This window comes from Myxine glutinosa, chromosome 6, assembly GCF_964187855.1.
Source record: "Myxine glutinosa chromosome 6, kmMyxGlut1.1, whole genome shotgun sequence".
Classification (NCBI taxonomy): domain Eukaryota; kingdom Metazoa; phylum Chordata; class Myxini; order Myxiniformes; family Myxinidae; genus Myxine; species Myxine glutinosa.
In genome coordinates, this window is record NC_136266.1 from 39,641,120 (window position 1) to 39,655,644 (window position 14,525).

Below are 14,525 nucleotides of genomic sequence, written 5' to 3' on the forward strand. Positions count from 1 at the left end.
ACCTGGTTTAATCGTGGGCCGCACCCTCGTAAAAACGGACGGGCCGGTGGTGGCCGTCCGAGTAATTAACATTAGTACAGAACCACGCACTATAGTGAGGGGCACGAAGGTAGCTGGCTGCACCCCAGTTAGAGAAGTCGCGTCAGTGAGGGGCGAGAACGTCCAGCCGAGCCGGCCCCAGGGGGAGCCTTCAATACGTTCTAGGAATTGGCCCGATCCCATTTGCGAGATGGTAAATCGAAGTAGCATAGAGTTGGGAGGTACCCAGAGGGAGGCCTTACACAAACTGCTTGGGTCCCATTTGGACCTCTTCTCCTTGTCCACCGAGGATATTGGACGTACGGGCCTGGTGAAACATCAGATCCACACCGGTGAGGTCCGGCCTATTCGTCAGGCCGCCCGACGGCTCCCTTGGAGCAAGAGGGCGGAAGCTGATGAGCAGGTTGAAAAAATGCTTGACGCAGGCGTGATCGAGCCCTTGGGAAGTCCTTGGATGTCACCTGTTGTGCTGGTCAAAAAGAAGGATGGGACCACACGGTTCTGCGTGGACTATCGCCAGCTAAACAACGTGACACTCAAGGACTCATATCCTCTGCCAAGGATTGATGACACCCTCGATGCCGTTGCGGGCTCAAATTGGTTCTCAACTTTGGACCTCAAGAGTGGGTATTGGCAGGTGGAGATGGATCGGACAGGGAAGGAGAAAACGGCATTTTCCACAGGTAAGGGGCTGTATCAGTTCACTGTGATGCCGTTTGGTTTGTGTAACGCCCCCGCCACCTTTGAGAGATTAATGGAGCATGTGCTAGGCAGCATGCCATGGCAATCATGCCTGGTATACCTGGATGACGTCCTGGTACATGCCAAGACCTTCCCCCAGGCGTTAGCTAATTTGGACCAGGTGTTCGGGTGCCTCAGACAAGCAGGGTTGAAGCTGAACCCGAGTAAGTGCACCTTGTTTGCAAGAGAGGTGGCCTATCTAGGTCACGTGATCGGCCGCGAGGGGGTAAAAACGGACCCAGACAAAATTAAAGCGGTAGAGGAGTGGCCCGCACCACGTACCATCAAGGAGGTGTGGGGATTTTTGGGACTCTGCTCCTACTACCGGCGCTTTGTGGCGAAATTTGCGGAGTTGGCCTGTCCCCTCCACCGGCTTACGGAGAAGGGGACGCGATTTAATTGGACAAGGGAGTGCCACGATGCCTTCCTAAAATTGAAGGGGTGTTTAACATCCGCACCCCTTCTAGCTTACCCCACTAGCGACGGGACATTTACCCTGGACACGGATGCGAGCCAGGAAGGATTGGGCGCAGTTTTGTCTCAGACACAGGAGGGCGTGGAGAGAGTGATTGGTTATTATAGTCGGGCCTTAAGTAGGCCCGAGCGAAATTATTGTGTTACTCGCAAAGTTATTGGCTATGCTGGCTGCCATGAACCATTTCCACCCGTACCTGTACGGGCGGAAATTTTCGGCTCGAACTGACCATTCCTCCTTGCAATGGCTCCTTCGGTTCAAGGAGCCGGAGGGCCAAATTGCAAGGTGGTTGGAAAAGTTGCAGCAGTACGATTTTGATGTGACCCATAGGGCCGGGAAGGCCATGGTAATGCAGACGCACTCTCTCGGCGTCCTTGTCTGGGGGGGAAACTGCAAATTTTGTGCGAGACACGAGGAGAGGGAGCAATTGGGCGACTCTGCCCCGATTCTCGTCGTCCGGGCAACCCGGGTGAGAGGGCCAATTTTGCCACTAACCGCGGACGAGGAATTTGGAGATTTGGCTTGGAGCACGGCCCAGAAGGAGGATCCTGTTCTGGGGCCGGTGTTCCAATGGGTCAAATTGGGGCAAAGACCAAAGGGGGAAGAGGTCACCCCCCTCGGGGCACAGACAAAGGCGTATTGGGCTCAGTGGCAGACCCTGGAATTGAAAGGCAACATCTTGTATCGCAAGTGGGTGGAGGTTCCCTCTGATAGAACTTCCTGGCTGGTGATAGTCCCTGACAAATTTAAGAACGTCATATTGCAACAGGTGCATGGTACCCGCTCCGGCGGCCATTTGGGCAGGACAAAGACAACATCTCGGGTCCGCCGGAGGTTCTATTGGGTGAATATGGGGCGCGACATACAGGACTGGTGTCGGAGATGCGACGCCTGTTCTGCCAAAAAGGGACCAGCACGGAGGATGAGGGCCCCCCTTCAATTACACCAGGTGGGGGCCCCCCTTGAGCGGGTGGCAATGGATATTCTAGGACCGCTGCCCCGCACCCGCCAAGGTAATAAGTATATCCTCGTTGTAATGGACTATTTCACCAAGTGGCCGGAGGCCTATGCCCTTCCCAACCAAGAAGCCGGGGTGGTAGCACAGGCCTTCGTGGAAGGATTTGTATGTCGGCACGGGATTCCACAGGAGCTGCACACCGATCAGGGACGAAATTTTGAGAGCCAATTATTAAAAGATGTGTGCAGACTCCTGTCAATTCGGAAAACCAGAACCACGCCCTTGCGGCCACAATCTGACGGGATGGTGGAAAGGTTCAATCGAACATTGATCCAACAACTGGCATTGTTCACCACCACCCGTCAGGATGACTGGGACGAACATCTCCCGTACTTGTTGATGGCCTACCGAACCAGCCAGCACGGGGCCACCGCATGCAGTCCAGCGTTGCTTATGTATGGGCGGGAGTTACGGGCTCCCGCCGACTTGCTATGCGGTCCCGTGCCAGACACCACGGATACACCGCCGAGGGAGGGTTACGCACGTCACTTTGAGGAAGGCATGGAGCGGGTCCATGCCTTCACCCGCCGCCAGCTCCATCTGGCGGGGGCCAAGATGAAGCGCAGGTACGACGACCGGAGCCAGGGGAGTCAATACGCTCCGGGGATGAAGATTTGGTTCTTTAATCCCCGGAGGCGGAAGGGCAGGTGCCCAAAACTCACCTCCCCCTGGCAAGGCCCGGGAGTCGTCCTGTCGCACGTCTGTGACGTGGTCGTTAAGATCAAAATGGGGCCACGGGCCCTCCCTCGGATCGTCCATGCCGACCGGATAAGACCTTATCCTGGCGTGCAGGCGCCCTCATGGATCGCCTCGGCTCTAGATGCCGAGGCAGGACCCAGTACCTCTTGCGACGGGGGCTCGTAGCGTCAGAGGACTGGGGGGATTGGTAGTGAGAGATACCCGATGTGATGGGATGGCAACTCTGCCATCTCTCACAGCGGGGGCAAAGGAGCACTAGTTATGGGGTTTATGGCAGTGAAAACTAGCCCGGGAGGGTTAGGATATAATGATAGGGATCTAGAGAAGATGACAATAGGTAACGTTAAGATTAGGTAGTGACAATGATACCTGTAGTGGGGACGCAGGTAGATTAGAGTGGATGATAATGACGTGGTATGTGCTTAGTTTAAAGGGAAGACGGGGAGCACTAAGTTAGCAGGGCAACAGGTAGATTAGATGATGCCGTGTGAGTGTTGGAGGTGTATTCAGAAGTGTATTGTGAAAAGTGTGTGGTTAAAAGGTGTGATTGCACAGGTGTGCAACTGAACAGGTGTATGGTGCAGTGTATGAGTGAGTGATAGTGATGTGAGTTGTGCTGACCAAATGGTCCAGGAAGGAAGGAGGGTGCAGGTGGCACCAGGTGTGATTGCACAGGTGTGCAACGACAGGTGTATGGAGAATGGTGGTGTGGAAAACATGGAGTGTGGAATATATGGAGTATTGGAATGGATGGTCGTGGAGTGAGTATGGTGGAAACAGTGGAGTGGAGTGGCTGGTGCAGAGGTGTGAATGGGGGAAGAGTGGACCCCCATCACGAATAACCGGGGAGGGTAGTGTAAGTGTTAGGTAGCGGGTATAGGTAAATTGTGGTTGGATATTGGCATCTGTGGTGCGTGGTGGAAGAATGGTGATTGAATGGGTGCATTAGTGTTGTGGAAATGGCTGGGCGTGTAGCCTGTTAGTGTGTGTAGTTGGTTGGGCACTCCACCACTGTGAGGATGTCGGCCAGGTGAGGCCGCAGGTGGGCTCTGGGAGCCGGTAGCGTTGTTGTGGATGGGGCCCGAGGATCCGGAGGACGGACCCGGGTAGCCCAGTGCCAGAGGGCACCAAGGGGTGACAGAGCCAGGAGGGGCCTTCCCCAGTTAGTTAGGTTAGGGTGAGGAGCTAGGTAAGCTCGGAGGCAACTGCAGTGGTGGAGGTGTGCAGGTGGGTAGACCTGCTGGGAGAGCTACACGCCCCAGTCCTGAAATTGTGCAAGGGCACAGGGAGTTGCATCGGGGGAGTGAGACCCCAAATTGAGAAGCACCACAGTTTGGTCAATGGGAATTGGTTTTTAGAACCCATAGTGTAAGTTGGCCAATCGATTGGCAGGGAAAGACCCCGGGTAGTGTAAAGTGTGTTAAAGTCATTTAGAAAGTAGTTAGGATGAAAATCTCCTTGCACCACCTACATCCACTCACCTGAGGTGACGTAACTCCACACCATGCCATGCTTTATTATTTTTATTGTGCAGATGTTTGGAATGTGAGACGCATCATGACGTGGGTGTGACATTGTGCTCGATGTTCCATCTCTGCCTCCTTATGAGGATTGATGATGAATTGGGTGATGGCAAATTTTGGTTAGAGGGATTGTGAAGACGAATTTGGTGTAGGGGAAATATGGGGCAGACGTGACATTAGCGACGAATTTGTAAATGTGTAGATGTTGTAAATATGGGGTAAGGGCAAGGGTAGAGTAGGTGACGGGGGGGGGGGGGGGGGGTGACGTACGGTAGGGACGAGCTTTCTCACTTCGCTCTCCGTACGCACTTCACCTTGCATTGCCTTGTTTGATGTGTACCCTTGTGACCTTACCCCTCGCTCATCTGTCTTTTCCCACTTTTGTCTCCCACATGAGGACCTGGGCGCCGAGGGGAGCATGCGTGAGTCGGCCATTGTGCGCCCGAACGTCTCGCAACCACAGCTGTCTGCATCGATGCACCACCTTATGGACCACATGTCTGTGGCTGAGCACCACTGATGGACCCCATGGGTTGGGGCATGGCCCCTCTGCTGGCACCGGCCATGAAGGCCCGAGATCTTGCTGGCGGACCTTGGCCACAGGGCACCGATGCCCCACAGGTGAACCACACTAGTTGGCCCTGTGGGCCATAAAAAAAAAAAATGGACACGTTGGGTGCATTTTATTTCCACCAATAGGCCGCCAGTAAGAAAATGAAAGAAAGACAACATCAGGAAGAGAGCAATAGCCAGCAGAGGGAGCCGAAGAGCAAGAGACCACCAGCAGGGTTAGGGGTTGTTTGGTTATTTTTATTCATGAACTATGATGACTGTGCACCGATTGGTGCTTGAGGGTGTTTTGGTGCATTTATGGGTGCTTTCATGGTGCATTGATGCAGAGCAGACTGTCTCTCCCCCCCAAAAGAACAATCACAGGTCCTGGGTTAGTTTTGTAAATAAAGTAACGTCATTGTAAATAATGCTCCCCACCGTCAATGTATAGTTTGAAGACAATTCCGCAATTCGGTTAGCTGTGGGCGTGCGTCTGTTAGGTAGGGTGCAATGGAGCAGCGGGACATATTTATTTATGTTTTAAAACTGTCGCACTCAGGGTCAGGTTAAATGCAGAGGGAACTACACGTACGTGCCACACTAAAAGTTAAAGTTATAGGCCCGGGACGTGCCTAAGAGGAGGAGGGTGCAGTGTTGTGGATATGAGAATGGTTTGTTTTTTTTGTTGTTGTAGTGTAAATTGTTGTTAAAATATCGCCCTCCTTACTCCAGTGTTGTATAAAGGTCAAAGGGCGTTCCCGTAGTTCCATAAAGCATACATGAAGGACACCATAATACCCCTGTTCAGTAGTTTATTTCCTTATTATGTGTATTAGGGTAAGGCCTTGTCTTCCATTAAGATGACACTCCATTGCACCAAGTGAAATAAGATAGATTCCCTTTCATGCCCCATTCCCACTCCCAAAACTTCTATTGCCAACTACAATAGCCGCCATTAAGCATGTGCTCAGCTCGGGGAAGAAGGGCGTGCCCGCCCATCGTCATCAAGGGTGGAGTCAGAGGGCCTGTGCCCACCAATCAGGGCCGAAGCGAGCTGACCGAGGGGCGTGTCCTGAAGGCCGGCGGCTTGATCGCCTGAGGCGCTATAAAATCGCGCGTGCAAGAACCGAGTGGGTGGTTGGACTGAGCAGGAGTTGAGTACGAGAAGAGTTGAGTTGAGTTGAGAAGAGTTGAGTAAGGGTTCCCGGAAAGAGCAGCTCCAGCCACCGCAAGTTCAGCCACAGCAGCAGCAGCCACAGCAGCTTCAGCCACAGCAGCTTCGGGGCCTTGACGGCAGTTTCGAACGGGGCCACGAAGGAACGGCGGCTGCTAAACGCACCGATCGAGAAAGGGGCGGCGGCTGCTAATACCCGACCCGACCGTGCTGCGAGTCCAGCTGAACCTTCCTCCCCCTCCAGCCATCCACCTCCTGCCATTCCTATCATCATTCCCCGCGTGAGTCTGTCTTTGTTTGTTCTGTCCCTGGGGATTAATTAAGACTGTAGGTAAGCTAATAATTGCACTGTGTCTCTGATTCTTCTGTATATTATTTTATTACCTTTCCTTCTCCTTGGTTACTTTTGGTTGTATATAGTAAATAAATTATATTTGTATTCCTTACCCTTTGTCTTTCTTCTTCTTCACATCCTTCGCTTTAGTCTTTTCCCCATTGAATATCTGTGGCGCGATTTTGGCCAACGTTCGGGAATCGGGTTAGTCGGGGTAACTGTTCGGCCGCGGCGCCATCCGCTCGGCAAAACAACATCTTGTCCGCGGTCCGTAACAATATATATATATATATATGTATATATATATATATATGTACAAACTTGGCATTTAATATGGATTTTTTTTTGGGGGGGTGAACTTACTTTTCAAGATGACTTGGAACCAAAAGTTCATTGGAATTATGTTGAAATTATTCTAGATTTTGTTAATGTGACCTTTAAAAGAAACAAAAACCACATTTGACATTTCAAAACAAATAAATTGATCCTTGAAAGTGATGTAAACTGATATCGAACTCAATTCACGGACAGTACTGTTAAACTTCTGTACGTTTTCCAGAAGTATCTCTTTATTTTGCACATTGGCCAAAAAAAATTTCAACAAAAACAAATGCTAAATTATGACCGGGATTACGGACAGTAAAATTACAGTTCAGTACTTCGTGTAACCCCCACGAGCCTTCAGGAGAGCACGTACACGTCGAGGCATGCTGTTCACGAGACTTGCCAAGGTTTGGACAGGAATCGCTTTCCATGCAGTGACAATAGTCTGCTGCAATTCACGCACAGAGGTAGGCTGGTGGTCCGAGTTGTCGATTTGACGCGTTAATGCTGCCCACAAGTTCTCCATCGGATTCATATCCGGGGACATGGCAGGCCACTCCATATGCTCTACACCACGGTCAGCAAGAAAGTGTTAGATCATGCAAGCACGATGAGGTCGTGCATTGTCATCTTGGAAGACAAAGTTTCCTCGAAAGGCTGCACGAGCAAATGGAAGCAATGTTTCTTCCAGAATGACCCTGTACTTGAACTGGTTCAGGTTTCCATTCAGAACAACCAGGTCAGATTTGCCCCCTGTATGAAAAGCAGCCCAAACGGTCACCCCACCACCTCCAGCTTGGACTCTTGGCACTATACAATCTTCGTTGTGGGCTCCATGCACTTGTCTGTGCACTCGGACGTGGCCAACTTGACGATAGACCAGAAATATATTCTCGTCACTGAAGGTCACGTGATTCCAGTGTCCTGGCTGCCATTGACGGTGCTCTCTGGCCCACTGCAATAGGCGCTGGCTGTGTTGTCTGGTCAGGCGTGGCTTTCTCAGGGGACGCCTGGCACGATAGCCTGCTTGAACCAGTCGTTGGTTGACTAGCCTTCTGGATACAGGCACATTTGTCAGTTGCTGCCACTCAGCCCGAAGCCGATTAGCTGACTTGGCACGGCCATTGCAGACTAACTGGTGCAGCTGGCGATCATCTCTCCTTGTGGTTCTGCGTGGACGTCCTGGCCTCGGTATTGGAGTAGGGACACCCCTCTGAGCATTTCGTTTCAGGATCTTTGACACCTGACCTTGAGTGATGCCATACTGCCGAGCAATAGCACGCTTTTTCATGCCAGAATTAAGTAAAGCCACCACTCCATGACAAACAGCATTGTCAAGTTGACGGACCATCTCCAGAGGAAGCGGCAATAACTTTTGTGGACGTGAAGCAGTTCTTTTCCACTAATACAGAACGCAACAACCCTTATATACCCGATTGTGAAGCCAATCGTCAAATGTACCTTTCCTTACATTTTGTCACGCCACCTGTGATATAATCCTGTTATTGACTTCTTGCTGCGAAAGACAATCAGTGACATGGTTCTTTCAACAAAGACATCACCGAAGGGTAAAATAAACTCACCAGATTGATATACTGATTTCAGAAAGTAAACCCAAGTCAAGAAAAAATATATATTCCATATTAAATGCCAAGTCTGTATATATATATATATATATATATATATATATATATATATATATATATATATATATATATATATATATATATATATATATATATACATACATATATATATATACATATACATATATATATATATATACATATATATATATACATATACATATATATATATATATATATATATATATATACATATATATACATATATATATATATATATATATATATATATATATATATATATAATATATATATATATATACATATATAATATATATATATATATATACATATATATATATATATATATATATATATATATATATATATATATATATATATATATGTATATATATATATATATATATATATATATATATATATTATATAGACAGTCATGTGAAAAAGTAAGTACACCCCATGTAAAGTTTTGACTTTTTCAACATATTTCAACATACAGCTACTTGATCTTCATTTCAACAATATTGATAGATAAAGGTGATATAATATAACAAATATCATGAAACATTTACATTTTGTAGTCCATTGTATAATTTGAATAAACATAAATGCAAATTTCGCATGTGGAAAAAGTAAGTACACCCTTGGCTCTAATAGGTGGTATTGCCCCCTTTGGGAGAAACAACCTCAAGTTGGCGTTTCTTATGACTGTCTACCAGTCTCTGACATCGACTGGGAGAAATTTTTGCCCACTCCTCCTTGCAGAATTCTTTCAGCTGTGCGATGTTTGAGGGGTTTCTTGCATGCACAGCTCGTTTCAAATCCCCCCACAACATCTCGATGGGATTTAGATCCGGGCTTTGACTTGGCCATGCCAGAACCCTCCATTTCTTTCTTTTCAGCCATTCCTTGGTGGATTTACTGGTATGTTTAGGGTCATTGTCATGTTGCAAGGTCCATCGGTTGATCTTCAACTTTCCGACAGATGGCCTCACATTATCCTCAAGCACCCTCTGGTACAATGAAGAATTCATAGTGGATTCTATGATGGTGAGCTGCCCAGGCCCTGATGCAGCAAAGCTGCCCCAAACCATAATATTTTCACCACCATGCTTTCCAGTTGGTATCAGGTTCTTGTGGTCAAATGCTGTCTTTGGTTTTCGCCAAACATGTCTTCTGGTACTGTGGCCAAATAGCTCTACCTTTGACTCATCTGTCCAGAGAACATTGTTCCAGAAGTGCCGGTCTTTGCCTTGGTGTTCATTGGCAAACTTTAGTCGTGCCCTGATGTTCTTTCTGGACAGCAAAGGTTTCCTCCTGGCACACCTCCCATGCAGATCAAATTTGTGCAGCCTCTTTCTAATGGTAGACTCGTGCACTTTGACATCAACAGTGGCAAGAGCTACCTGTAGGTCCCGTGATGACATTCTGGGGTTCTTAGAGACTTCTTTCAGCATCTTGCGGTCTGCTCTCGGGCTGAACTTTCTGGGGCGGCCTGGCCTGAACAAGTTGGCAGTTGTTTGGAATCTTCTCCACTTGTAGATGATCTACCGGACAGTCGAATGATTGATTTCAAATTGTTTGGAGATCTTTTAAAATCCATTCCCAGACTCGTAGGCATCTTTAACCTTCTTTCTGAAGGCCTCAGAGAGCTCTTTTGATCTAGGCATGGTGACGCCGCACACTTCAATAACAAAGAGCAAACCAAACGAAATGTCTGAGGTTTAAATAAGACAGGTTCCTCCAGGATCCTCTCTTACGATGTTCTAATCATTTGCACCTGAGCTGGTGCACCTGATTCTAATTTTAGGTATTTGAAGTAGTGATAAATGTCGGGCTGTACTTAATTTTTACACATGCAAAATTTGCATTTATGTTTATTTAAATTATACAATGGACTACAAAATGTAAATGTTTCATGATATTTGTTATATTATATCAACTTTATCTATCAATATTGTTGAAATGAAGTTCAAATAGTTGTATGTTGAAATATGTTGAAAAAGTCAAAACTTTACATGGGGCGTACTTACTTTTTCACGTGACTGTAAGTGTCACACATAATTAAAAGCTAGTCCCAAGTCTCTGCTCAAAACCGGTCGTTCCCACTTGGGTAGGTTCGACTGGGGACGAGTCTGACGAGGGAGGGGGGCAGTGGTACGGTTTTGAGATGTGTAAAGTGAGCTCAATAAAGGTTAAAAGTTTGCCCCCCATAGTTAGTCACACGAGCAACATGTAGCCTCATTCGTAGTATAGTTATGTCTTAGTACGTGTGAGAGTAGGCCCTTCCCAGTGTTAATCCTGCGTTGTGTAAAGACAGGAGAATAGGTCCCACTTCTGCAAACCATGCTACCTCTACAGGCGCGATCCATTTTGCTGCCCTTTGCTGGCTCACTAGTCGAGTTAACACGAGGTAGGCCTAAAAAATGGGGGCGGCGTTGAGGTCGGGGGCGGCAGAGGCGATGATGGTAAGCATGAGCCGCCAATCGGAGCTCAGAGGTGGTTGCGTCAGAGGGCGTGGTGAGAAGAGTCTGGTGAGTTCCAGAAGGTTTGCGGGGCGGGCCTATATAACCCAATGCGCAAAGCCCTCAATAGGACTTGCAGAGAGGGAGGGACTTGCAGAGGAGAGGACTTGCCGGGGGAAGAGGACTTGCCGGGGGAAGAGGACTTGCCGGGGGAAGAGGACTTGCCGGAGGAAGAGGACTTGCCGGGGGAAGAGGACTTGCAAAGGAGAGGGAGAGGGCTTGCATTGTACGGCTTGTGTAGAACTTAACTATCGCTAGAGATACGTGGGCGCAGCCAGGGCGTTTATAACAAACTTGTGCGTTTCAGCCAAGCGAGTGAACGAGGCTGCGTAACCGCCCTTCGCCATAAAAGCCGTCCCGCCTTTGCCATAAAAGCCTTCCCTGCCGTTCGCCCCGAGATATCGCCTTTGCTCGAGAGACGTGCTGCGTGGCCTTGTCTTCGCCGATCCCCATCTTCGCGGACGTGCCGGGGACCGTGGAGAGCTGCACGAGAACCATCCTTGGACGCGCTGGGGAACACCTGCCCATCTGCAATACCCTGTGTGAGTGTGTCAGACGGGCCCATTGTCTTTGGGAATTAAGAATAAGACTGTATAAGGATTTCTCTGTGTCTCTTCGTCCTGAACTGTATATACGTGTGATAATCATTTAATCAATCTGTTCTTCCTTTCTTCTGAATTCGATCGTTCCCGTGATTTCTCCATTGACTAAGCGTGGCATGAATAAGATCGCTCCAACCGGGTTCCACTATCTATAACTGCGTGGATCACGTGTACGCAAACCGCTCGGCGTATTCCAACCACACGTGGTTCGTGCGAGGCTTGTTTCCTCGCTTCCAGGGCAGCGCGAGTACTTAGGTACGAGCGAGAATTTGGTCCCGAAACCCTATTTTGCGCTGTCCGAAAGGGACGTAATAGGTCTCGGTTCGCGCCAGGTCAGTAAAGACAAGGGGATTAATCCCCCCTTGATAAGGGGAGAAGGCCGGCGACAGAACCGCAACAATATATATATATATATATATATATATATATATATATATATATATATGTGTATATATATATATATATATATATATATATATATATATATATATATATTGTTACGTGGTCCTCCCGGTGACTACCTGGTCTTGGTGACCCCCGGACCGTGAGAGGAACTCCGCCAGAAAGATTTATTATGTATGCGCTTTCGTAACGCAATCAATATGAATTCCAACCAAGAAAAAACCCCACACCAAGGATCCGGAATAATCAATGATATATTCCCCGAGCAATCAACCATCAACCATCAACAATCCACAATCAACAATCAATCCCCGAGATGATTAAGATGGCCATCTTACATACGTGTGTCCCCTTTCCCCACTCCCGACCCCTTGGGTACTCACGACCCCTTTGGTCTCTGTCCCTCACAATGTCTCTGGGCCCCTCCTGACCAAGATGATGGCCGGCTTCGCCGCACACGGGCGGTTGAACGAACCCCGGGCGGACGTGCTTCCACCGGGCACGTACCGTACCGGGAACCACGGCTGCAGCACACCCCTCCTGGCCAAGCGAAGCGGGCAAAGCAAGCGCCGCTTGCAACGCGCGCGAGGCCCCAAAGTGCGACCCGTACGCGTCCTTGTAGACGGTGCGGCGAACTGTGCCGGACGCTGGGTCCGTGCACGGACCCACGGCAACTTGACGTGTCAAAAGGGTAGTTACACGTCCCGGTAACTCCTCTCGCCAGACGGGCTTGGGAACGCAGCTTTTCCACGCTGCTCAATCTCGATCCCCACTCTCCTCGGAGCTGGGCGAGGAAGAAGAAGAATCGTCGCTTCTCCCGGACCTCGTGTCTTTTTTCTTCCGTTTCCGGTCTCCTTTTTCCCAGAAGGGCTCCTGACCCTTTAATCACAACAACCCTTAATTGACTACACATTGATAAGCAAGGACCTGAATAGTAATTCACATACATTCACATAAATATGTAACACTCCCCCCCTTCAAGAAAGAAAGTTTGAACCCAGCGAAAACTTTCTTTGCCGGCCAACTTGGATAAACAAACCAGATAACTCACCCCCCACCCCAACTCATCAGTTCCCCCCGGGCACAGTCATCACTTAAAAATAAAGCAACAAAATTTCACACCATCCCCGAGATTAATTCCCTCTGGACCAAGCGTCAACCACTTCTAGTTTCTCTTGACTGACGGTTAAGAGGTGGTGACCAAAGCCCCCAAATTTAAACCTCTCTATAGCACTTTTTCGGGAGGCCCAGCGGAGTATTCCCTACATGGACGCCTTAAGGAATGTGGAGTTCACGGTTAGTCCGGGGAGGAAAGTTCATTACATGGACGCCTTTAAGAACGGGGAGTTCACGGTTAGTCCGTGCAGGAAAGTTCACTACCTGGACGCCTTTAAGAACGTGGCGTTCACGGTTAGTCCGTGTAGGAGCCCCGGCTCGGCGGCTCCCCCGTATATATAGTGCTTCAACTTCTCCAGACTCCTAACAGTTACGGTGGGACCACTTGTCCCAGCCGTTACCTGACTGGCGGTCTCCTTCTCGGCCAGTGCTCTGACATTCATTTTTTCGGGAGGTGCCGTAACTCTGGGAGCCTCCATAGTAATATCGGCTGCTGCCAACCCCAAAACTACTGCCAAGTTGTCCTCTTCTGTAGACCTCTCGACGCCTACGAAATGCCTTCCCTACTGTTATGGTCCGACCCTCCAAATCCTTACCATTCCAATTCTTCTCTGCCTCCCTGGCGTCTCTTGTGCTTGCAAACGTGACAAAGCCGAACCCTCTTGACCGTTGCGTTTCCCTGTCTTTTACCACCCGCACTTCCACCAGCGGCCCATATCTGTTGAAGACAGAGGTCAGAACTTCTTCCTCTGTGTTGAAGTTCAGTCCCCCTACAAATAACTTGGAACTTTTGTCGCCATCCCGAGCTGGTGGGGTGTTATTTTCCCTGCTGTGCTCTTTACCAACCCTCGGGTTACCATAAATTTGCCCCCCGGCCAAATCATTCCCAATAATCACAGATACTCCCTCTACAGGAAGCGTGGCTTGTAAACCGATGGTGACCGGTCCTGACACCAAATCGGATTCCAAATGGATGACATGAAGTGGGGCACTAACACAGCCACCGATCCCTTGTAACCGAACACTATCACCCGTTGCGGTACTCTTTGACAATGGCAAAATGCCTTCAAGCATTAAGGATTGATGGGCTCCTGTGTCCCTCAAAACCCTAACCGGTCTTGGATTAGTCAAGTCTCCCTTGAGTGAGACCAACCCCTCATAAATAAATGGTCGGTAACTCTTCTGTGGGCGATTTCTTACGCTTGCCATCGCATTCGGAGTGGTAATAGTCGGACTCTGCTCTGGGTCTTCCCTTTTCATGCGGTAACAACTGGACATCAAGTGTCCAGGTTTCTTGCAAAAAGCGCAAGTAGGCCCGGAGGAAAAACTCGTGGTCTGCCTCGGGCCCCCCGAAATATAAGTTTGTCTTGGGCCCACAGCCCTCTGATTTCGAA